This window comes from Nicotiana tabacum, chromosome 10 (genome assembly GCF_000715075.1).
Source record: "Nicotiana tabacum cultivar K326 chromosome 10, ASM71507v2, whole genome shotgun sequence".
Classification (NCBI taxonomy): domain Eukaryota; kingdom Viridiplantae; phylum Streptophyta; class Magnoliopsida; order Solanales; family Solanaceae; genus Nicotiana; species Nicotiana tabacum.
Genome location: NC_134089.1, coordinates 7829511 through 7854058, shown reverse-complemented (window position 1 = coordinate 7854058; position 24548 = coordinate 7829511). Strand labels below are relative to the sequence as shown.

The window sequence follows — 24548 nt, the reverse complement described above, 5'->3', positions numbered from 1 at the left end:
GATTTAGTATGAATCATTCATCTTGGTTAAGATGTTTTTTGATTTAGTTTGAGGTCAACTGATGATCGAGTTTAGTGATTTGGATTTACTTGTTTGTTCTGATGAGTTTGTTCGGATATGAATCTGACTTTGTTGTTAATTCATGAACGTTGTAGATTAGGAGTTTGTTTGGCGAGTTTATTATGCAGAGTTTGATTATTAGTTGTCAATTGTCAGGCTTGATTTGGTTATAGCTGTTGTAGTTTGATTAATTGATTAGGTGAATTAGTTATAGCTGATATGGTTTTGGTACAGATTGAAAGGGATGGAGGTAGAATGGTAAATTGCAGTATTTTCAGGGGCATTTTCGGGATTTTAAGTTTTAAAAAAATGATTAATTTGAGTGTTCTGTCCACTAAGTACTAATAATATTAAAATAATACATTGTTTAATACATGGTGGGGGGACAAGACGATGGTGGGAAATTCGGGTCGTGACAGTTTAATATAGTGGGGGACAAAGCATGCGGTAGTGGGGAATAAGAGAATTAAATAAGGAAAAGATATGTGGTAGTGGAAACTAATATATTTGTTTAATATAGTGGGGGACAAAACATTAAGTAGTGGGATTCAAAAGGGGGATGGGGAGAAGATGGTGGGATTTAATTTAAATGCTTCAAGTTTGGCTATAAATAAGAGGAGGTGGACACAAGTTAAAGGGGAGATTTTCTGAACACTATGGGAGGACATTCTAAGAGGGAATTTTCTTAACATTAAGGGAGGACATTCTAAGGGGGGATTTTCTGAACATTAAGAGAGATTTGAGGATTTTTCGGAACAGAAAAAACATTCTAGAAATCTAAAGAGAGAGTAGTATACACCCGATATATACTCTGCATACACTGGATATACAGAGGGAGAATTCATTTTGAAAGAAAAAAAAATCGAAAAGGAAAAAAAGGGGGACGGATTTTGGACATCAAAAATTCAAAGTTTAAGAGTGAAATACAAGCTGAGTTTTTACCCAAAAGAGTTCAATAGGGTGAGAGCTAAATACTGAAAAGTGAGGTCTGCTTTACTATTGAAAATCAGAATCAGTTTGTTACCGTTTAATTGAGGTTTTTTTAAGTGGTTTCTTGAGTTGTTATTCCTGGTCTGCATTGGTTTGCGTTGCTATTGTTTCATTGAGTGTGCTGGAATTGTGTTGGTTTTCAAATCTGTCACTGGGTGTCCCGTTTGCTGGTTGTTGCTGGTTATTGTTGTTGTTGTTGTATGCTACTGCATTTCTGCTGATCTTCCTCTTCTTTTGCTTCCAATATCAGGTACACAACTGATACGCTGGTTACTGTAAGCTGAAACATGAAGCATGAATACAAATAAAGAGTTGAAGTTTTAATTTGATTTAGTTTTGTTACTGATTGTACTTAGGACATTCTATACACTACTGTTTTGTAAAAAAAAATCTGCCATTTCTGTATAACTGGACAGTGTTATAGTAATGTAGTCAGTAATGTCCCGTTGTTTTAGTTTGGTTATTAGGTAGTATAGGTTCAAATGCATGTTAAATAAAACCAGGCCAGTAGACTGTTTTAATATCATGGCAATCTAGCTCCAACAATCAATTGTTTGAATTTAGGATTAAAACTAGACCCTTAAGTTACTTCATTCCAATTAATTGCTCTTTCTAAAACTTGCATGTAACTTGCTTAGTTAGATACTATCATCTTATATCTCTGTAAGTGCAAAAATTGTGAACATGTGTAGAAATAATTAACTAGGCCCAATATTGGAATAAGACGGCCCAAGTCACGTTTAATACTACATGCGGTGAACCTGGGCCCACGTTGGCCAACGGGCTGTCCATATTATGTTTACATTCTGATTTAACAAATTGCGTTCGGAATCCGACTATAACAACTCGTAAGCATGTAAATAAATTAGGACCTTTTCTCCTTTATTTTTAGAGACAAATTTAATAGAAAAAATGTAGGCACTTTAGGATTATCCTTTTAAAATAAACGAGATGAGCCTCGCCCAATAAAACGCACAAGTTGTGTGGCCCTCAATAATTGGTTAATAATTGTATAGACTTCGGGATCGGTCGTTTAGCAAATCTCACGGCCTTACCCAAAATAATGATATGCTAGTCGCTTTAGGCGCGCCTTTAATAATTTACTTTCTTAAACTCAGGTGCACATTTATGTGACCCAAATCCAAATCTCAACATAGTCGAAATGTGTCGATAACCACGGGTACATTGATGTGACGTGGTTCGAGATACGTTTTTCACAATGTTGTAATTCTCTGTTAAAATAATAATAATAATAATAATAATAATAATAATAATAATAAAAGAGTTTAAAGTTTGCACATAAGTTCATAATTGTATCAAATCAGATAATTAAGCTAAATACGATAGTTGAGCGACCGTGCTAGAACCACGGAACTCGGGAATGCCTAACACCTTCTCCCGGGTTAACAGAATTCCTTATCCGGATTTCTGGTGCGCAGACTGTTAAACAGAGTCATTCTTTTTCTTGATTCGGGATTCAACCGGTGACTTGGGACACCATAAATCTCCCAAGTGGCGACTCTAAAATAAATAAATAAATCTCGTTTCGATTGTCCTTTGATTGAAAAAACTCCCTTCCGCGTCCCTTTGCGGCGGCGTGGGCGAAAAAGGAGGTGTGACAAGTGGTAGAACCACATTGAACAAAATGGGTATCGTTTGACACTCTACAGGAAAATTACACTATATTACTAGATAATTTTTTTTATGTATATTCACTATACGTTGATTTCCCTTGACTTTTCGATGTATCTAATTATTTATATTTTAATACCTCTTGATGAAAATTCTGGCTTTGTCACTGTGTACGAATTAGTAAATCTGGATTTATGCGAGGAAGTCCCACATTGGTGGAGTGAAGCGCTGCATAACAAAAGCGACTCCATACCCAAGGGTCGAACTCAAGACTTCCGGGTTTTGGCTAAGGATGAAGAAATACTTTTTACTCAACCACAAACCTTGGTTGGCTATCTCTCTCTGTGATGACCCAAAAGGTCATTACTTGATTTACAAGTCAATTCTGTGTTCCGAGGCCTTAAAACCCTAATTTTATCTCACCTCAATTTTTGTGTGCGTTACGGGCGTATATCCGGAACGCTTTTATGTGAAAATTTGATAAAATTGCTAATTTTGCCTTTAAAATTGAATTTAAGTTGACTTCGGTCAACATTTTGGGTAAACAAACCTGGACCCATGATTTGACTGTCTTAGAGGGTCCGTAGAAAAATATGGGATTTGGGCATATGCCCGAAATTGAATTTCGAGGTCCCAAGCCCGAGAAATAAATTTTTTGAAGAAAATTGTTTAACTGAAATTATAAGAGTTTTTGGAAATTTAAATGTGTTTGAATTTGATGGTATCAAGCCCATATTTTTGTTCCGAAATTCGGTACAGGTCTTATATGGTATCTAAGTTGTGCCTGTAAAATATGGTAAGAAATGGAATTCATATGACGTGAATCGGACCATCGGTTGTGAAATTTAAAACATAAGAGTTCTTGAGATTTTTCTTTGATTTTGATGCTAAACTTGAAGTTATAGGTGTTATTTTGGTGATTTGATCACACGAGTAAGTCTGTATGATATTTTTAGGTTAGTGTGCATGTTTGGTTTGGATCCCCGAGGGCTCGGGTGAGTTTCGGATAGGGTTCAGGATATTTTTACACTTAGAAAAGTTGCAGAGTTTGCTGCTTCTGGTGCACAGACGTTTTGTGCTTCGCGGTCGCGAAGTCATTCACCCGATCGCGAAAGGGAAACAGAGCTGGGGAGGATTTTACCCTATGCGAACGCAAGACCTAGGTTGCGAACGCGGAGCATTGGGGGGTTTGCTCTACGCGAACGCGACCGGTCAATCGCGAACGTGTAGCTTTAAGATGGGCTGGTGAGGGAATCTAGGGAGAACTATGCGAATGCGACCCCTTTATCGCGAACGCGAAGGCAGGGCTGGGCTAAGCCTTCGCGAACACGAAGCTTCTCCCACGATCGCGTAAGTCCTCAATTGGCAACTCTTCGCGAACGCGAAAGTGCTCAAGCGAACACGATGAACACTGTCGCCCATCATTTAAAACAGTAGCAAAATCGGGAATTAGCCCACAACTTCATATTTTCAAAACTAGAGAGCATTGAGGCGATTTTCAAGAAGCAAGTTCTTCCCCAAAGTATTGGTATATGATTTTAAACCTTTTTTTTTATTTCCCTTTGCATTTCATCAATCTTCATCCAAAAATCTAGAGTTTTTATAGTAGAAACTGGGAATTTGGGTAGAGTTAGGGATTTTTGAATAATTGGAATTTAGATCTCATTTTAGGGTCGGATTTCGAAATCAATTGCATATTCGGGCTCACAGGTGAATGGGTAATCGAGTTTTGGTCCAAACCTCGAGTTTTGACCAAGCGGGCCCTAGGTCGATATTTGACTTTTTGGGGGAAAATGATGAAAAACCTATAATTAAGCATTGAGTATGAATTCTTTAGCATTAACTGATGTTGTTAAATTAATTTGGGTTAGATACAAGTAAATTGGAGGCGAATTCTAAAGGAAAAGCGGCGTTTGAGGCTTGAGTTGGTCGTGGAAGTTTGAGGTAAGTGTTTGGTCTAACCTTAGCTTGAGTGAATAGGTATTGTGCTTTATTTGCTATGTGCTAGTGTATTGTACGACGTATAGGTATGGTGACGAGTATCTATAAGTTGGTGTCAAGCATGCCCGTGAGTCTTAAATTATGATCATTGTGTTTCTTAATAAGTACTACAATTGCCTAAATTGTTGATTATCCATGTTGAGTAAAACTTATGATTATTTTCTTGGTATTGGTTTATTATTGAGAATTGGCTCCAGTTGAGGTTCATTTGTGAAGTTAACTGTTGGTACAAGTTTGGTTATAGCTTATTCTCTTGCTGGGACGTATTTAATTCTTATTGTTGATTCCTTACCGAGATGTGTTTATTCTTGTTGTTGATTCCCTTGCTGGGATGTTGTTGTTGCTATTGTTTGGGTGAGGAAAGAGACATAAAGCACGAAGAATAATGTCGTACACATTCATACTTATGCATATGGTGAGGAAAGAGTGATAAAGCACGAAAGATGATGCCCTTGTACATTTACATTGATATTGATGCATATGGTGAGGAAGAGAGATAAAGCACAAAGGGTGATGTCGTGCACATTTTCATTATTTGATTGCATTGGTGAGGATTGAGAGTAAAAGCACGAAGGGTGATGTCGTGCACTTATTGCCTATTTGTTATGACTTCTTGCTGTTATCGGTTCAAGTGCCTTAATTGTCTTATTCCACTATTACTGTGATTCTTTATGTTGGTATTTTTCCCCATGGCATGTTATCCCTCCCCCGTTACTTTTGAATTACTTCTATTACTGTTATTCTGCTAGATACTGTTTAATTGCAGGTTATTTATTTGTTGTGTCCTAGCCTCGTCACTATTTCACCAAGGTTAGGCTCGACACTTACTTAGTACATGGGGTCGGTTATACTGATACTACACTCTGCACTCTTTTGTGCAGATCTCGGTACTGGAGCATATGGACCTTAGCTAGAGGTTGTTGTCTTCAGTCCATCGGAGACCCAAGGTAGTCCTGCAGGCGTCCGCAGGCCTTGGCGTCCCTTTCCTATCTTGTTTTCTTCTGTTCTTTTTTATTTCAGAGACATACATGTATTTATTTTGTTCAGACCCTATTTCTTAGATAGTCCGTGAGATTGTAACACCAGTTTTGGGTGGTTTATGTTTATGAATTTGTATTGGTATTAGCTAAATTGTCAAATTTCGTTCTTCCGCATTATTATTTTCGTTGTTTATCATATGTTAACTTGAAATTGTTAAGAGATTTAAAAAAAATGGAAAGGGCAAATTAATTGGATTAGTTGGCTTGCCTAGCTTTCTTTAGTAGGTATGATCACGACTCTCAAAGATGGAAAATCCGGATCGTAACATCTCTGTGAGTTAGTACCCTATCTTTCGACAATGTAACTGTGCAGTCTAACTTGCCTAGCTATCTACTCTTTGTCTAAACAAGAAAAGAAACCTGACATTTTTAATGGTTAAGAAAACAATAGATTCAATGTATGTAGTCGATTAAATGTCTAGAGAGGGACAGTTCAGTTTGTGGACGTTATCTGTATATAATTTGAATTTGATAAATCAACGAACAGTCAAAATTTTTATTAAAATGAACTTATTTGGATAATTGCTTGTACTTATGCCTACACTCTATAGTTCAAAATTGGAAACAACCAATGTAAAGATTCAACCTGTTGACTAAATCAAACACAATTATTTTAAATGACAGAGACTGAAGAGAAGGCCTACATTATTGTTCGTGTGGCCAGTTGCCATTTTAAAAATAATTTCACTATTAATATTATTTGCGAAAGAAACATTTTTTTCATATTGATTACGATGTTTAGGAATATGCCAAATATTCTAACTTAAAAATAATGTGTAGTAACTTTTCTGTAGGATGTGAATATGCTAAACTTTATCTCATAAAATTCTATAACTAATGTCCGTATATTCATACTCACGCAAAAGATTAGACATTTCAATCTTCATATAGTACTCTAAATCTTATCATTCTTTTTGAGAAAATATTTAACTGTCATTCTTGTATTATTATTTGAAGGGAAAATTGGAGCAATGATAAAGTTGTCTCTATGTGACCTATAGGGTACGGGTTCGAGTCATGAAGTTAGTCACTGATGCTTGTATCAAAGTAGGTTGCCTACATCACACCCCTTGTGCGACCCTTCCCCCGGACCCTGCATGAACGTTGGATATTTCGTGCATCGAATTGACCTTCATTTTCTTGAATTATTATTTCTGGTGTTTCAGTGTGACCTATAGGTCACGGGTTCGAGCAGTGAAATCAACTACTAAACTCTCAGCAGAATAGGCTGCCTATATTACGTCCCTTGGGATGCAGCCCTTCCCCGAATTTTGCATGAGCATTGAATACTTTGTGCACGGGACTGGCTTCCTTTTTTGAATTATTATTTGTCGCCAATATGCGAGGCTTATCCGTTTATGATCTTGTTATAAGTTATTGCATTAAATCAGAGGCGAATCCAGGATTTGAGGCTTATAGGTTCCTACCGTAATTTAGATTAATATGCAATAATAACTGTGTTTACATTTAGATATTTACAAATATTTAGTGAATTTCTTAATATAAATATAGAGTTTATGCAAAAGTTACTGGGTTCCCGAGAACCCATATTGTATACTCTAGATCCGCCCCTGCATTAAATTATGTGACGTACAAAATAGTTGTTATAAGTTTCTAGTTAGAAAGTAGTAAATGATCTTAAGTCTATGCTTCTAAGACTTCTAAATTTTAAATATAGTTATATATTGCAAATGAGACCAAGTCTTCAAATATTCAGACTTGATTATCGTTATTCAAACAATGAGCAATTAGATTAGTGACTGTTCGTAAGCTGAAATCCTCCAAAGATCTTGCTACATATTATTTTATTTGAAAATATGTAAGCACCCACGTAATAAATTTAGAAGTTTAACACTTTAAATACATCTGTTACATTTTTTATTGTTTAATATTTTTGATTTATTGCTCCTACCCAATGCTAATGGAGGGACTATACATTCGATGTCACGCCAAATCAAACTTTTAAAAGTAAAAAGTACAAATAAAAATTGAAATATATACTATATTAATGTGACACACTTTTTTTACTAGTCTTCTGCGGAAATAATGACGCATTTTTATGTTTGAAGTAATTTAATTTTAAATTCTTTATTTTATCCATTTTACTCCTAATAAGAAGTTTTTATAGTATTCACAGAGCTTTTACTTTTTAAGCTTTTAAAACCATAAGTTTCAAACAACAAAAAAATTCTTAAATTTCGTGACGAGTCAAACTATGTAATATAAATTGAAAAAGGAGTACAAAATTAATATACAAAACACTTGTGTTAACATTTATTGATTTAGTGTAAATCAAATAAATTTTGGATTACCAATAAAAGAGTGACAGTTAAAATAGTCAAATCTCTAGGCGGCTGGTGTTTTCTGTTTAATACGTAATTCAACTGTTTAAGCTTAATTACTAAGCTTGAGTTTACAAACCAAATCATGGACACAAGTGAACTGATGTTCAGAATTTCTTATAATTCAAAGTTTTTCGTGGTCAAATCATGAGTCATTCACTAACTGCTGGTCATAATCGATGTTCTTTATCAGTTTAAGTGGACACTATTGTCATGTAAACATGACGGCGTCTATATCTATAACTGACACCCTTTCGTCGGAAAATTATAATGTATTATATTGCTAGATAATTATTTTTATTTTATATATACACACAATATGTTAAATATCCTTAACTTTTGTATGTGTTTAGTTTTTTATCCCTTATTAAAAATACTGGATCCGCCACTGAATAACATGTCAATTAATGTAGCAGCTAAACTCATACCAAATTACATTTACACTCTTATAGTCTAATCTAATGAGAGCAAAAAAAGGTTTATCTAATATTTGGCGCAAAAGTAGTGCTTGTTCTAGAAAATCACGTTAAGGGGAAGTATGATTCATTTAAAGAATTTGAACTAAATTCAATAAGAATAAGGTAATGGATTAAGGATGGTGTAATTCAAGGCCTTTTATAAATTCTTTTTAATGTCCTTATATACTTAATATAAGACATTATATACATATGTCTAAGAGTTTAATTAAGGTAAATACTCACTCACACCTGTAATTACAACAAACCAAGCAAATAAAGTGAAAATACATATCGCTTGATCATGATTAAGTGATAAATATGTGTATCAAAGATATGTATCTTGCATTTATTGATTTGATATAAATACCAATCAGATAAATTTTAATAGTAATTAGTTCCTGGCGGCGAGGTAATGACAGAATTCAATATAGTTCTTCTATATGCTATTAAATGTTTTTAGTCGAAGTAGAGACTTTCATTATTAGGCTGAAGATGCTAATTACTGATAAGCTTTACGTCAATCCATTGAATGAACAAGACTTCCAGAAGATTTCAAAACAATTGAATAAGAAAACTTTTTCTTCAAGTGAATTAATCTGCTGCTAAAAGTATCAGATATATATTCCAAACCGCTAATGATAAAGAGGTTTTTGAGCTTGAACTTAGATCAAAGGGTCTCAATTGACACCGCTTCGCCTGAAAAATATAATGTATAAAATTATTTTTAAAAATGTATATACACTATACGTTAAATTCTATTGGCTTATTCGTGTGTTTATTCCTATGTGTTTGCAGGAATTGTTAAAAATATAATTAAGTAAATAAAAGTATATTCTCTCTAACAGCTTAATCTTTTAGATTCACACTTCAATAGAAATGTGTAGAATCTGAAAATAACACTTATTAATATTTTGTTTTTGTCCAAGGATATGAGAAAAGCATTGGGACTCCTAATTGGGAGTTCATATATATATATATATATATATATATATATGCTTTCTATGACAAAATTATTTTCCAGCATTTTATTGGCGGAAAAATGAAAGAAAATCCATTCCATTAATTACTTATTAGCAGGCGTTAATGTAAAAATTTATCCGCGCCCGATAAACCATATGCGTAATCACTTGTACGATATTTGCCATATGTATTTAATATTATGACAAATTAAACTCTAGAAAATGATCCAAAAAATGCTTACCATGTTAAAGTATTTTCTAACGAGACATTTTCTATGTAAAACATTTTTGTTTACACCAAATGCACTTTTAAGAATTTAGAAATAGTAATATGATATATCTTAATGAATGCCTATTTAATTTAATCAAATAACCTTTCAATGGCTTGGACCGTTTGTGGGAATTTCCCTTAGTCTGCTGTGTTACTTCAGTCTCTTCCTAAGGCAAGATAGTCTATAGTTCACCTAGGTGGATTGTTTAATTTTATGTCCCTTATATTCTTTTAATTATTTAATTTGTCTCATACGTTACAATAATGCAGTGTTCATAATTTTCTCCTTAAATTGTCTATCTCATAAATGCCAAAACTTTTCTTAATATAATATTTCTTTTGATTCTTTGATGAAATATATAAAAATGCGTAGTTGTTCTATATTAAGATTCAATAACTTATCATACTTCTTTTTATAAATAGAGTTTAAATATATAATATCATTATTGTTATAACCTCTTTATACCTCAGGGGGGATATTTCGTGGTAATTACGGGCTAGCCCCTTCTCAATTTTGTATTTGAAAAATAATTACTGTGGTGGAGTTTCACATTCCACATGTAAAATTTCAAAATAATTCGAAATGACTATTTGTGAATTTTATCCGAATATTTCTCGTCTAATTTCAGTGTTCGACTCTCCTCCGGCCCAATCCCCGTTGGGCTTCTTATCTTGCTTTGGACTTTTGAAAATTTACGAGCAAGTAGCGCATTTGGCCCATCAATCAAAAATTAGTAAAAATTGTGTGGAGTAGCCACTTTTTAAAGTGGTATTTACTTTTTATCCAGTATTTTCAATGCTTAGCAATAGTAGCCACTAGTCTATTAAAATTAATATGAAAAGACGATGTTATCCTTTCTTCTATCTCTTTCATGTTAGGGAGAAGAACCGTACCGCCGTGTGTGATAAGTTTATTGTTTTTAGAAGAAACGCAATACAAACAACAACACTTGCATTTTCTTTTTCCAGAAAAGTGAACCCCACATCAAAATACTCAGTCAGAACTACAAACATATTTGTAAACTACTATTCTCCACATCAATATACGTTCACTAAAAAATAAAACGAAATTAAATAGAAACAATAAAGGAAAACCTTTTGTAGTCCATTTCAGCTAGTGAAGGAATTGGAGATAACCGCCATAGACATAACCAACACCCGTGAACTTAAAATTATAAGTTCAAAAGTTAAGGACACTTGGTCCTGAACTTAGACTAACAAGCTCAAAAGTTAAGGACAATAGGTCCTGAAGTCCTGAATTTATACTAACAAGCTCAAAAGTTAAGGACAATATGTCACGACCCAATTTAGGATCGTGATCGGCGCTTAGGAGCAAGTACCCCCAAGAAAGCCTCATCGATATTTTACAGAAAATCGGGCAGAGTTTCTCCTGTTTTTGGACTATCCCAAAAAAATTTCCTGTCTCAAATCAACAACGAAACATCCTAATACTATACGAAATAATTGACAACTTGTCAGTTAACTAAAACAAGTCTACACCATAACTAAACTACCAACTAACCACTAGAAATACGAATTTATCTCCAACTTTGATAAATGAGAACGATACTCAACATACGACTATAATAACAAAAGAATACTCATGAAACTAAAATAACGACTATGGAGTGACTCTAAGAATTCAAAGAAAAGGCCATAACAATAAATAAAATCTCCGCCCACGCGAACAAGTGCGAGGTTCACCAAGAACTATCAACCTATGCGCTTTAATTAACGAAATTCTCGCCCGCATCAACTGCTGTCTCTGTAAAAAAAATTTAGTGGGGAATGAGTCGCTAGCTCAGTGAGTAATAACACTTAACTACAATCTTTTTTATTGGGGACAAGTCAAAAAAACATGCTAGTATCTCAAACAGAAAATAACATCAAAATGCCCTTTCAGAAACAATAAACAATTTTCAGTCTCATCATGTTTTTCTTGTAGTATAATACTATTGACAATTTCGTAATAAGCTCGGTAACCACTGTATAATATCAATATTCATATTCTCGGAGGTTTCAATAAACGGATCATGTAATCGGTATAACTGTGGACTTCTTTGCAAGAAGTCGAATATAATGGTAGTCCCTATTCGAGGGAAATCGGTAATGGTATGCTAGTTCTACCTTCCCACTAGCGAGGGCTATAACGGTAATCGGTAATTACAAAGTGCACCAGGTCTAACGAACCCACCGTCAGCAACGGGATCCTTCAATGTCTACTCCCATTTATACTTGTCTATGTAATTCGTATATATATATATATATATATATATATATATATATATATATATATATATATATATACTCGTAGAAAATATTTAAAAACAATACAGGGCTTTCGGTTCTTATCAAGTCATATAATTTCATTTCGATAACAGTAAATTCAAGTAACAGTAAAATAAATCTAGTGAAAATAGAAATATTTAAAACCACGGTAACCATCTCAAATAACTATTTCGGTATCATATCGAGTAAAAGACTTGTCCCACATGCAACTCAAAATAATCGGTAACATATTCATCTTAAAAATCATGTGTAAATCATGCAAGTTATGAAAACACAAATTGCGGTAAGATTACTGCTCACTGAACTCGTGCCAAAATACCAACTTCTTCACCTCAAGCAACTCGTACAAATTCCTCCAATCAATCTAAAATTGCATAATATCGATCTCGTGTTAATTTCCTTATTTAGGCTAATTCATAGCTATTTTAGAATACCCAATCATCGGGGTTCATGTTTGAGTCTTAATTTGTGAATTTATATTTACCCACATATGAGTAATTACAAATTTATCAACTCCAACCTATTCATATAATTTATTACTCCAAATTTCATAAAGTTCTATTGATTCTTTAGGAAGAAAATTCTCAATTGTGTGAATGAACTAGTGTAATATCTATTACTCTGTAGAATCATCCAATCAAGAGAATCGAAATTAAAATCTACCAGAAGAAAAAGTTCAAGTAATACATGTAAGAGACAATGTGCTTAATATTCCTTAATAGTTATAGTTATGGCTCCAACGCATTGCACCCACTTCTTCCTCCTTTTCTCTTTTCCTTCTTTCTTCTCTGCTCGTTTCCTTTTTGTTTTCGTTTCTGCTGAAGCCTTTGCTTCTTCCCCTTCCGTAACCCTTGTTTTTTTTTTTCCTTTTAGTTTAGAGAATGGGCTTCGGCCCTTTTGTGCTTGCATCCCTTTTTTCCTTTTATTTTGTTTTGTTTTATTTGTTAGTTCCCTTTATTTGGATTTAAATTATTGGGGTATTACATCTTTCTCACCTTATGAAATTCGGTCCCCAAATTTAACTTAAGTACGTACCTGTAGACTGAAATAAATGGGGAAACTTCGCTTGCATATCTTTTTCTACTTCCCAAGTAGCTTCTTTAATGTTATGATTTCCCCATATAACTTTAACGAACACAATTTATTTTGACCATAGCTTTCTTACTTGTCTATAAACAATTGCCATCGCCTCCTCCTTGAAGATAACTTCTCATCAAGCGGTATAGTTGGTGCTTCAAGCACCTGAGATGAGTCTTATATACATTTTCTTAGCATTGAGATATGAAACACTGGACGAATAAAGGACAACTCAGGAGGAAGTGCCAAACGATAAGCCACAACTCCTACTCGGTCTAGTATCTCATACGGTCCTATAAACCTGGGGCTCAACTTGCCTCTTTTTCCAAACCGCATCACACCTTACATAGGGGAGACTCGCTGGAACTCCATGAAGCCGGACAATTTCATTCATAAATATTTGTGCATACCTCACTCCACCGTATGTAGTCTTCACTGGCAAAAAGTGTGTTGATTTTGTCAGTCGATCTGCAATTACCCACACTGAATCATAACCTCTAAGGGTTCGTGGTAGACCGGTGACAAAATTCATAGTAATTCTTTCCCATTTTCACTATGGAATCTCAATTTGTTGTAGTAGTCCTACGGGTCGCTGATGCTTAGCCTTGACCTGCTGACAAGTCAAACAACTAGAAACAAAGTTAGAAACATCTTTCTTCATACCTTCCCACCAATAAAATTGCTTCAAGTCATGGTACATTTTTGTGGATCCAGGATGTATGGTGGATTTAGAGTTTTGGGCTTCTTCAAGAAAAACATGTCTCAACCTATCTACGTTTGCTACACATAGCCTGTCACCCATTTGAAGAACACCATCACTTTCAACAATCATATCCTTGCTTTTACCAGCTAAGGCCTCATCTCTGTATTTGTATAATCGTTCATCCTCATATTAGGTGGCCTTCATGCGCTCAACTAATGAAGACTTGGCTTGAGCATAAGCCAACAATGCCTCTGAATTTCCAACACTAAATCCAATACCCGTATCTTCTAGTCTCTGAGTATCTTTGGCCAAAAGTCTCTTTGCAGGAGCTATATGTGCCATACTCCCCATAGATTTTCTACTCAATGCATCAGCCACCACATTGGCTTTTCCAGGATGATACAAAATAGAACAATCATAGTCTTTGATTAGTTCCATCCAACGACGTTGCCGAAGATTCAGATCTCTCTACTGAAAGATATACTTCAAACTTTTATGGTCAGTATAGATCTCACAAGTTTTGTTGTGTAGATAATGTCTCCAAAATTTTAGAGCAAATACCACTGCAGCCATCTCCAAATCATGTGTAGGATAGTTTTGCTCGTATTTTTTCAATTGTCTCGAAGCATAAGCTATAACACAACCATTTTGCATGAGAACACATCCTAATCCCACCCTCAAGGTGTCATAGAATACTGTAAATCTTCTAGAACCTGATGGTAAGGCTAATATTGGTGCAGTTGTCAAACATGTTTTGAGTTTTTGAAAGCTCTGCTCAGATTCCTCCGTCCACTGAACCTTTGCATTTTTCTATGTTAGCTTGGTCAGCGGCACTGCTATTTTGGATAAATCCTACACAAATCGCATGTAATAGCCTGTTAATCCTAAAAAGCTACAAATCTCTGTAGGAGAAGTAGGCCTGGGCCATTTCTGCACAGCTTCTGTCTTCTTAGGATCTACCATAATTCCATCTTTGGAAACAACATGCCACAGAAATGATACCGAGTCTAGCCAAAATTCATGCTTCGAGAACTTAGCATAAAGCTGATGTTCTCGCAATATTTGCAACACAATCATGAGATGGTCCTCGTGTTCTCCTTGGCTACGAAAATATATCAGGATATCATCAATAAATACTATTACAAATCTATCTAGAAACGGCTTGAACACCCTATTCATTAAAAACATAAATGCCGCTGGAGCATTAGTCAGTCCGAAAGGCATCACAAGAAACTTATAGTGCCTGTATCGAGTTCTGAAAGCAATCTTAGAAATATCTTCATCTTTGATTCTAAGCTGATGGTAACTAGAACGAAGGTCAATCTTTAAAAAGTGGGCAGCTCCTTGTAACTGATCAAACATGTCATCTATACGAGGCAAAGGATATTTATTACGTATTGTTATCTTGTTCAACTACTTGTAGTCAATGCACATTCTCAGGGGTCCATCTTTATTCTTTACGAACAGTACTGATACACCCCATGGTGATACACTAGGTCTAATAAAACCTTTATCTAACAAATCTTGTAACTGTTGCTTTAGCTCCCTCAACTATGCTGGTGCCATTTGATATGGGGGTATCGATATGGGCTGTGTGTCAGGTAGCAAATCAATACCAAAGTCTATTTCTCGTACTGGAGGCAATCCTGGTAAATCCTTAGGAAATACATCAGAAAATTCTCTCACTACTGGTATATTTTCTATACTAACTGTTTCCTTTCTTGTGTCATTCACAATAGCTAAGAGATCCAAGCAACCTTTCTTCAGAAGTCGTTGAGCCTTCATAAAAGATACAATTTTGCAAGTCTCTGGAACCTTACTCCCTTTTAGAATAAAACTGGGTTCATTTTGTATCTCAAACTTTACTATCTTTGCATGACAATCGACTATAACATAGCAAGAAGATAACCAATCCATTCCCATCAGCATGTCAAAGTCAATCATATCAAGTACAATAAGGTCATCTAGAGTATCTCTACCCTCAACCCGAATCTGACAAGCACGATACACTATTCGGATAATAAAGACTCTCCAACAGGAGTAGCAACTAGAAAAGGATTATTCAATAGCTCATGCGGTCTACTAAAACTCAAAGCAAAGTACGAGGACACATAGGAGTGAGTAGATCCCAGATCAATTAATGCAAGTGCATCAAATTAACAGACAGAAAGAATACCTATAACCACATCATTCGAGGCCTGAGCATCCTGTCTAGTAAATGCAAAAATTCTCGCTTGACCTTTACCAGCATTCCCTTATCCTTGATTCACGGTAGCACGGTCTCCAGCACCTCGACCTCTATTTCATGTACCTGTAGCACCTGAAGTATTACGAGTAGTCTGAGTCGGTGCAGCTGACTGAATAGAAGCCTGGTTGAAATTTCTCGGAGGCTGAGGGAAATCCCTCAAATGATGTCCTAATTGGCCATATTGATAGCACTCTCCAGTTAGAACACAACATTGGCCCAAATGTAATCTACCACAGGTCTAGCATAATGGCATATATCTACCTAGAATTATGATGTCCAAAAGATGATGGTCCTCTATTACCTTGTATGTGATGTGGTCTGTATGTGGACTATGAAGACATATGTGTCCCTGTCTGAGAACCCTGTTCTTGTTGTCCCTGATTTCCTGCTCTTTTATTTTCACTAAAACCGCCACTGAAAGCCCCTCATGTCTTGGCCTTTTTACGTAAATCACTAGCTACACGCTCATCACGTCCCTTATTTTCAATCTTTCTAGCAAGGTCGACTACATCAGAGTAGGATAAAGTATTCATCTGTAGGGCTACTGTAGTGTATATATGACCAACTAATCCATCCACAAACCTCTGAACTCGAGCTTCTTTGGTAGGCACTAATTAAGGAGCATATATAACCAACTTATAAAACTTAGTGTTATATGTTGACACATCCATATCTAGAGTCTGAACCAATCTCTCAAAGTCTCTAGCATATTTTTGCATCAGGCTGCCTGGAAGAAAATGATTCTTGAACAACTTAGTGAACCCGTCCCCATGTCAGTGGTGTTGCTCCTGCTGGCCTTCCTAGCAATACAGTTTCATTCCATGTGTTGGCCATATCCTCTAGTTTGTATGCTGCGAGATCCACGGCTCTCTCACTAGAACATCCAAGAGCACATAATGCCTTGAGTGTCCCATCCAAGAAACTTTGAGGATCTGCTGAAACATCAGAACCTGTGAATTTTGGTGATTTCAATTTCAGGAACTCTTGTAGTGATACTTCCTTATTCCCGAAAGTATGAGTCTGTGCAGGTGCTTGTGTCTGTAAAGTAGCTTGAGGAGCTGCACTTCCACCATGAGTAGGCACTAATGCCTCTAACACATTCAATAACATTGCCACTGCGTCTAAAAGTAAGGAAATAGTAGGTACAACAGTTGGCACTGGTGGTGGAGCGTCTTTAACTCCCTGCCCTTGCACTTGATCTTGCATAGCAGCTTGGGGTTGACCCATGTTCCCAACTTCAGGTTGAGGAGCAGTCTGTCTTCTAGTTTAATGAACCCCAACTTGACCGCCACCCCGGGTAATACCACGTCCAGCAGATGAAGGTGTGCGTGTCCTATCCATCTGCAAAAGAAATACTCCAAAAACAATCTCAAGTTATCTCAACGCACAATCAAAGAATGAAAGAAGGGAAAACAGTCCTAGTTGTTCAGTAGCCTTAAGATCATAAGTATGGGCGCCTACATACCCATGAATAAGACTCTACTAAACATTGCTCTATAACTCGGGACTTAAAGCCTAAGCTCTGATACCAACTTTGTCACGACCCAATTTAGGATCGTGACCGGCGCTTAGGAGCAAGTGCCCCCAAGTAAGCCTCATCGATATTTTATAGAAAATCGGGCAGAGTTTTCCCTATTTTGGACTATCCCAAAAAACTTTCCTATCTCAAATCAACAACGAAATATCCTAATACCATATCAAATAATTGACAACTTGTCAGTTAACCAAAACAAGTCTCAACCATAACTAAACCACCAACTAACCACTAGAAATACGAATTTATCTGCAACTTTGATAAATGAGAACGATACTCAACATACGACTATAATAACAAACGAATACTCATGAAACTAAAATAATGACTATGGAGCGACTTCTAAGAGTTCAAAGAAAAGGAAATAACAATAAATAAAATCTCCGCCCACGTGAATAAGTGTGAGGCTCACCAAGAACTATCAACCTGTGCGCTTTAATTAACAAAATCCCCGCCCGCGTCAACTGATGTATCTGTAAAAAAATTAGCGGGGAATGAGTCGCTAGCTCAGTGAATAATTACACTTAACCATAATCGTTTTCATTGGCTACAAGTCAAAAAATATGCTAGTATCTCAAAAAGAAAATAACATCAAAATGCCCTTTCAGAAACAATAAACAATTTTCAGTCTCATCATGTTTTTCTTGTAGTATAATACTATTGACATTCTGTAATAAACTCGCTAACCACTGTATAATATCAATATTCATATTCTGGGAAGTTTCAATGAACGGATCATGTAATCGGTATAACTGTGGACTTCTTTGTAAGAAGTTGAATATAACGGTAGTCCCTACTCGAGGGAAATCGATAACGGTATGCTAGTTCTACCTTCCCACTAGCGAGGGATATAATGATAGTCGGTACAAGGTGCACCAGGTCTAACGAACTCGTCGTTAGCTACGAGATCCTTCAATATCTACTCCCATTTATACTTATCTCTGTAATCCGTATATATACTCGTAGAAAATATTTTAAAACAATACAGGGCATTTCGGTTCTTATCAAATTATATAATTTCATTTCGATAACAGTAAATTCAAGTAACAATAAAACAAATCTAGTGACAACAGAAATATTTAAAACCACGGTAACCATCTCAAATAACTATTTCGGTATCATATCGAGTAAAAGACTTGTCCCACATGCAACTCAAAATAATCGGTAACATATTCATCTTAAAAATCATGCATAAATCATGCAAGTAATGAAAACACAAATTGCGGTAAGATTACTACTCATCGAACTCGTGTCGAAATACCAACTTCTTCACCTCAAGCAACTCGTACAAATTCCTCCAATCAATCTAAAACTACATAATACTGATCTCATGTTAGTTTCCTTATTTAGGCTAATTCATAGCTATTTTAGAATACCCAATCATCGGGGTTCATGTTTGGGTCTTAATTTATGAATTTATATTTACCCACATATGAGTAATTACTAATTTATCAACTCCAACCTATTCATATAATTTAGTACTCCAAATTTCATAAAGTTCTATTGATTCTTTAGGAAGAAAATTCTCAATTGTGTGAATGAACTAGTGTAATTTCGATTACTCTGCAGAATCTTCCAATCAAGAGAATCGAAATTAAAATCTACTAGAAGAAGAAGTTCAAGTAATACCCGTAAGAGACAATTAATGCTTAAGATTCCTCAATAATTATAGCTATGGCTCCAACGCACTGCACCCACTTCTTCCTCCTTCTTTTTCTCTTTTCCTTCTTTCTACTCTGCTCATTTTCTTTTTTTTTGTTTTTTGTTTCTACTGAAGCCTTTGCTTCTTCCCCTTCCATAACCCTTGTTTTGTTACTTTTTTTTTTTTCATTTTAGTTTAGAGAATGGGCTTCGGCTCTTTTGTGCTTGCATCCCTTTTTCCCTTTTTCTTGTTTGTTTTATTTTATTTGTTAGTTCCCCTTTTTTTTGGATTTAAATTATTTTGTAAACGTCTAATATGTCCTCACTTAAAATATTGGAGTATTACACAATAGGTCCTGAACTTACAGTTACAAGTTTAAAAGTTAAGGACAAGTAGTCCTTAACTTAGAGTTACAAGCACAGAACTTAAGGACAGGTGGTCCTGAACTTCGAGTTCCAAGTTCAAAAGTTAAGGACATGTAGTCCTGAAGTCCTGAACTTAGAGTTGTAAGTTCAAAAGTAAAGGACATGTAGTCCTGAAGTCCTGAACTTAGAGTTGTATGTTCAAAAGTTAAGGACACTTGGTCCTGAACTTTATGAGCAGAAGAGTGTTTTCGTCCGGACAGGTAAAGTTTATTAAAGTAGTGGCTAAAGACTAAAGACATTTTAAACAATGGCTTAAAAGTAAATACATGTATTATTAGTGGCTAATCGTGCACTTCCCCCAAAAATTATTACATTTGCTAGTCAATATACACAAAATATACATCGATTAGTATAAATTATACAATTTATATTATGCATTAATATATAAAATATATGTATTTTTGACTATTATTTTTTAGAGCAGTTATACAATGTAATTTTTCCAACATTATTGAACAAGCAATGCACCACAGGTTACGATATCCAATGGCGTAGCTACTTAGAGTGAGGGTTGTTCAATTGAACAGTCTTCATTAGAAAATTACATTGAGTATATAGATTCCTCAAAATTACCAACTAGCCCAAAAATAATAGGCTAAGATTCAACATCCAACTCCAATAGGTTCTCAAAATTACTATTTAATTTTTAAAAAAGATTCCTCAAACTTTTAAATTAATTTTCGAATCAGTAAATGTGACTCAAATATTAATCCAACAAACTAAATTCATTTGGGTGGTGAAAATTAGATTTTTAACAAGCTTAAATATGTGGGTTTAAATTCCGAATTTGATTTTGTGAGAAATTTGGAGTGGGTGTTATTTAGACATGTTAAAATAGTATAAGAAGATTGTATATAAAATTTGAAGTTATTTAATGGAGATTGGACTGGTTTTGAACAAGAATTGCGACTGAAAATCGTAGAATAAGTTCGTCTACAGACGCTTGTATAAAGGTGTATTATAGTGTGTAAGGTGTGTTTCTACACTCATATACACTACTATACAAGATTATACATAATTATACAAAAAACTGACTTCGTCCTCTTCCTTGCGTCTTTTCTGAAATTTAACTCAAATCTACTCCAAATCACTTCACATTTAAAATATAAACTCATTTTGATATTTTCAATCAATTGGAATAACACCCAATCCAAACAACTAACAAATTTTAAAAAATCCATTATCAAAAGCAAAGCTTTGAATGGTCTTCAATGGTGGACTTCTAATCTTCAATTTTCTTACATTTCAAGCAGGTGACACAAGAGGAGAAGTAGAAAATACATGGTCCCTTGAAGCATATGTAGAAGATGTGAGAAGAAGAGAGAGCAATGGTTGTAAGAACACAAATTTTTAATTTGCTAGTGCTTTCAAAATATGTATAATGTGAGCTAGGTGGTGTAAAACTTTGATAATAGGTGAATTGGACTATAATTAGGCCCTAAAGAACCACCTTCTTGTATAGTTTTTATGGTAAAAAGTGATAACAAAATGCTCTGATTAGTATTTTTCATGCGTTGCAGGCTATATACAATAAAAAAAAGTCTATGCAGTACTTTTGGGATCAATTACGGAGAAAAAGAGGCCAATCGTACAATATCCGCTAAGTGCACCACGCGAAGGCAGCAAAACCAGAACTGGAGATGGACTGCCGCGGTCCCGGCGTAACCGTGGCCGGACCACGGCAGAAGGCTGTTGCAGATTCTGAGAGGCTAGTTGGCCGCAGTCCTGGGGTAACCGCGGGCGATAGGAAGCGGAAAATTGAGGGACTGAAGTGCAAAAATACGGGATTTTTAGCCCAAAACCCTATATTAAACAATAGAACTCGCCCAAGGGAGGAATGTAATATTTTAGAGAGTACTTTGGCAAGAAAAACAAGTGTGAGAGATCACCTAAAATATCATATTTTCTTCTTCTCTTTATTTTTCTTGCAATTTTGATCATGAATATTTTCATAGTTTATTTACTCATTGTCATGAGTAGCTAAATCCTTTGTCTAGGGTTTTGATGGAACCTATCGAAGGATGAACTTCTTGATTATGTTAATATAGTTTGCCAGTTTAATCTCTATTTGTTCAACTACGTGTTTGTTGTAGTTAATTGACAGGATCCTCAATTAGTTGTGCCTAATTAGTGTGCATAACTCGGGAGAGAGTGCATATTTAGGTGATTGTTGAACAACACCACTCCCAAAGTATAACAGGGATCTATAACTGTGAGTTTAAAGATGGGATTAGGGATAACGAAGTCTTGGGTGCAATCTAAAGTGAACTGTAATAAACAAAGCCTGCTAGTGTATCTCGGGAGAGTGCGTCTAGTAAATTATCGTGATTACTCGGGAGAGATTCACGGTAAAAAGAGTGTTCATGATTGATAGAGATGTGTTGGTAAATCTATATGAAACATGAACAGAAGGGATTCCATCAATAGGGGAAATCACTACCTTAGAACCTTCTCATTATTGGTCACAACTTAAGCATATTTAGTTTACAACTGTTTATTGACTTTCAATCTTAGTTATTAAATATACCATCAACTGTTATTCACAACGTTTGGGGAAGTTGAGTCTAAAGAATTTAGTAAGTCCAACGAAAGTAATTGATAGGTTAATTCTCTGTGGATTCGACTCTAGGCATAAATACTCAGGTTATATTTGCAACGTCCGCATTATCCTTTTATAAGGCATAGTTGGGCGTGATCAAATTTTAGCACCGTTGCCGGGGAATTAATGGTGTTATCAATTACAATTGAAAGAAGTACAAAAATTCTTATTGTAGTCATTTTTTCTCTATACCCAATTTTTACATTGAAATTTTAACGTTTGTTGACTTGGTTGCACATGTGCATGCCTAGAAACTCATCGAGATCTGGTGAAGTATTTGAAGCATTATCAGATCCCGAGAAAATTTTCAAGGCCTTGAATCGGGCAAATCGGAAAAACAAACAACAACCAACAACTACACAATTTGAAACAGTCATGGGGGATCACGAGGAAAACCCAGCGGTACCAATAGTGCTAGAGGCTGCTCTCTATGACTGGGCACAACCCACAACTGAAAATCTGTCCACAACCATTGTAGTTTCGCAGATACAGGGTGAGTCATTCCAAATTACGAATAATATGTTGCACTTGTTGCACAACAAGGGACTATTTTCGGGGTCGCAAGTCGAAGATCCTCAACAGCACTTGAAGAACTTCCTCTCTATCTGCAAAACCCAAAGGTAGCCCAACGTAACTCCTGAAGCAATCAAGTTGTTATTGTTTCCATTCTCAGTGACAGGAGCTGCCCAGACTTGGCTAAACTCACTTTCCGTAAATTCTATAACAACTTGGGATGAGTTAGTCAGGCAATTCCATAATAAGTTCCACCCACCCAATAAGACTGCTCAACAAATTGATGAAATTTTGAGTTTTAAACAGAGACCAATGGAGACACTGCATGAAACATGGGAGCACTTTAAAGGGATGCTGGTTATATGTCCGCACCATGGTATTCCAGATCTGATGTTGGGGTAGTGGTTTTAAATGGGATTGTTGATGCTTCAGCTGGTGGAGCATTTTTGAGCAAAACATGGAGAGAAGGCCAGAGTCTTCTTGACAAGATGGCACAAAATTCGGGATGGACAATCAGGAATGCACCTATCACTCCAGTGGTTCACTTAGTGCCCTTAGATCCATCCAACTCTATGGCTGAAAATATGGCCACCTTATTGACACAGATGAGTATACTCACCAAAAAGGTGGAAGAGTTAGGGCAGAAGCAGTAGGTACACATCGTAGATACTACCAATGGGGGCTTGTGCGCATCTTGCATTAGTCAGCCAATCGGTAACCAATGGAATGCAGAACATGATCATTACCACTACCTTGAAGACATGAATTATGTGTCTAATTATGGAGTCCAGAGACAGGGTGGTCAGAATTAGGGCCAGCAAAATCAGCAATATAGGCCAATCCATCCATAGTTAAACAATGGAAACATGGGAGGTATGAGACCCCCTAACAATATGGCACCTTACCCCAGGCCACAGGGATATAATAATCAGAATCAGCAGCAGGGGTATCACCCTCCTCAGTAGCAGCATGGTGGAAGGCAGGAAGATGGGTTTGCTAGACTTGAGGCAATGATGCAGCAGGTTATTGGGTCTAATGCAAAGATTAATGAGAGAGTGGATGCACATGATGCAGCAATCAAGAATATTAAAGTGCAGGTGGGCCAAATTTCTATGTCTCTGAACAATCATCCTCATAGGACACTACCTGCAGACACCCAGATAAATCCAAAAGATCAAGGCCCAAAGTAGTTGACGGCGGTAAGTCTACATAATGACAGAGATCTGGATGTAGAGAAAGAGAGGGCTCGAGAAACTAGACAAGTTGAGACACTTATACCAGTGTCGATTTTGTTGGATAAGTCAACGAAACTGACGGAGGTGCCGGTCCAGCCTGCCCAGGAAGAAAATAGCATTCAGAATGCAATCGAGAAAGAAGTAGTTGATGTAGAAGCCGATAAGGATCAATCCCAGTTGATTGGGAAGAAGAGACCTCCTGCACCTTTCCCTTAGAGGCTGGCTAAGTACCAAAAGGAGGAACAATACAAGAAGTTCTTCGAATGCTGAAACAAATCCAGGTAAACATACCATTGATTGAAGCTTTGAAGGAGATGCATGGGTATGCAAAAATGATGAAGGACTTGATGTCCCGAAAGTTTGATTTCCAGGACTTGGCCACAGTTACTCTTACTCAGACATGTAGTGCAGCGGTGACTAGACCAATTGTAGAAAAGCTGTCTGACCCAGGGAGCTTTACAATTCCATGCACTATTGCTAATTTTGCTTTTGCTAAAGCACTGTGTGATCTAGGGGTCAGCATCAATCTT

The 24548-nt window shown here is 36.0% G+C and overlaps 1 non-coding gene across 1 annotated transcript; it reads right to left on the bottom strand.

Moving 5' to 3' along the window:
- Positions 1-23056: 23056 nt before the first annotated feature.
- Positions 23057-23163, bottom strand: LOC142165542 (small nucleolar RNA R71). The gene has a single exon (XR_012696204.1). It is a non-coding gene; the product is annotated as a small nucleolar RNA R71 (small nucleolar RNA).
- Between the last annotated feature and the right edge of the window lie 1385 nt (positions 23164-24548).